Here is a 2,614-nt window from a genome sequence, read left to right as displayed (position 1 = left end):
TCTGTCAAATGTCATCAGCAAGCAGCACCTGCAGTGAATCCTAGCCTGATACTTGGTTGAAATTGATCAAATAATCTGCTTCCTCTGGGATCCTGTACATCTCCTGTCCAACCATTTTCTCATCAACTCCCTAGAAACAGGAAGTTGGAGAAAGGATAATAATTGTCCAAACAACTATTGGATCCAAGGCTTCTTAAGGCTTTGTTTGCATGATTACTATACTTCCCCGGGGAAGTATAGGAATGGAATGTCTTAAATATTGTTTCAAATTCAAGTACCAGTTCTCTCTTTCTGATTTTTTTTTATTTCCCATGAGTACATTTAAACTTGTTGGTTTTAAATTTTATTTTATTTCCCACTTAATCTCTAAGTTTGTGAGAGGGTACAATGGTTTTCCTCCATTGAAGCTGTGAGTGGAGATTAATTTTGTCACTATAACAGCATGCATAGAGAGTTTAAGCTGATTGGAGCAAGCTCCAGTTCTGATCAGCTCCCACATCAATGCTACTTTTCAGACTTTTCAAAAGTAAATGTATGCTGTCAAAGTGTATTTTATATAAACATGTGTTTGGCCTGCATGGAATTACCTTTCTCTATGTCAGTGTTTCTCAATCTCAGCAACTTTAAATCTCGGTCTAGAATTTACAATAACCTCTTCAGCAGGGGTGTCAGACTTGACTCATCATGGCAATATCAGATGACATATCGGGACTATTTTCCCCTTCACTAAACTGGACATGGATGTGGCCAGGGCGTGACCAGTTTGTGGAAGTACCAGTTTCTATGTTACACAATATTTCACCTAGAAATGAAAAGAAAAGTTATTGTATTCACAGTTCTACAGAAACTATGCTCTTCTTAGAGTAAAACAACATTGCCGGTTTTTCTCTCAGTTAACTATGAAACTACTTTTTATTGTTTACGTTTTGAATTCTCTTTCTTTCTAATACTATCTTCTTTTTTTAGCCATTGGATTTACTTTAGTATTCATCATCCATTGTTTCTGAAAACACAGAACTGAGGTCAACCTGCAAGATAATTCAGTATATAGGATGCAGTTTACTCTCTGCCTCTTTTATTATTCTAAAGTAAGCATATAGAGTCCGAATCTAGCAAGGTTACTACCCACAACCATCTGCTTGCTTGTAATTTCCTCCACCCTACCCTCATCTACAGTACTACTATTTGGACTTTTTACTAATTCTTTAAGCTCCCACAGGATATACAAAGAGATTTCAGAAAGCAAACAGCTGGAAGCAGAAGATTTCACCAATCCATCTGCCTGCATACAGTAGTCCTAATGAACAGCAGAACTTGTTCACCTATTTTAAAGGAGTAGCTTAGTTATATATGATAAAGCTTTTACACATTCTTTCATTTAATACTCAGGTCTGCAACAAAAGAACACAATCTAGCCACAATGTTCCAATGCATTTCCCTGTTCATTTACCCTGCTGAAAATATTTAAATTTCATTACCTCTTTCCACGTTCAGTCACCAGGTTGATTTTGCCAGGATTGTCTATTTAATTAATTCTGCCCAACACATACACACACACATACACACACACACACACGCACACACACACACATGTTGTTTTCATTACTTTAAATCACACCATCTTGCTGACACCTTCCATTTTTGAGTGAAGAGTGCCATTTTATTTAAGCAAGGTTTGTCACTAGAAGAGAGAATTCATAATTAGTTTAACAAAATCTGTTTTAGGGCAGTCTGTGAAAATTAGTTTCTGTTGGAGGAAAGGGAGGGGAAGAAAAAAAATATTTCAAGGGGTTTCTACATTGCCATCAATCAAGTAATGATGGAGGGGGGTAAAGGTGGAGTTACAACATTAATAATTTCTTTTCTGAATACAACTTCCTTCTGATGTGGCCTTCATGGAATAGCAATGTATGATAATGATGTATTAATAGATATAATATATAATACATATAATAAATATAATAAATATAATTAAGAGTACCTCAAAAACAGCATAACAAAATTGCTGTGATGCCAATAGTCCATCTGGAATAGGGGTAGACAGCTGATACAATAATTGCTTTTCTGTGGGGTCCTTGATGCTCTCTGAGTTTGGTAGATATCTTGCAGACATTTTATCAGGTGACATCAAATTCCACTTCCTTCTAGCCCTTATTATGTTATCTTGGTAATGGTACATCTGGAAGAAAACAACCAAGTTCAGAGAGCATCAAGGACCCACAGTTCAACCCTGAACTACAAATATTCTCTTTTATTGACTTGTTCATCTCTTAGACAATTAGTGATGAGAAGGTCATGCACTAAATTCCTCTACTTCTAGTCATTTGAGTGTTTTGTTTTGGATAGCAAAGCTTCTCATGATTGAGTTGGCTAGAGAAGTAGCCACGTTATCTTTTAAAGAAAAAATACCTTCCAATTTACAGGTCATTGAAAACTGGGCCTAATTTCACTTACAGTACTATTTTGCAGATACACTTAGATTTTTTTCTACAAGTTGTTCTGTTTCCCCTCCTCCCCCTATGTTTAAGTAAATTCATTCTTTTGAAGTACCAGCAATTATACCATTTCAACTTTGACTGTTTTCTTCTAGAGAAAGTTTGATTTTTTTGGTCTA

This window comes from Natrix helvetica (assembly GCF_964273705.1).
Source record: "Natrix helvetica genome assembly, chromosome: 1".
Lineage (NCBI taxonomy): Eukaryota > Metazoa > Chordata > Lepidosauria > Squamata > Natricidae > Natrix > Natrix helvetica.
Note: the sequence above shows the minus strand (reverse complement) of the source record.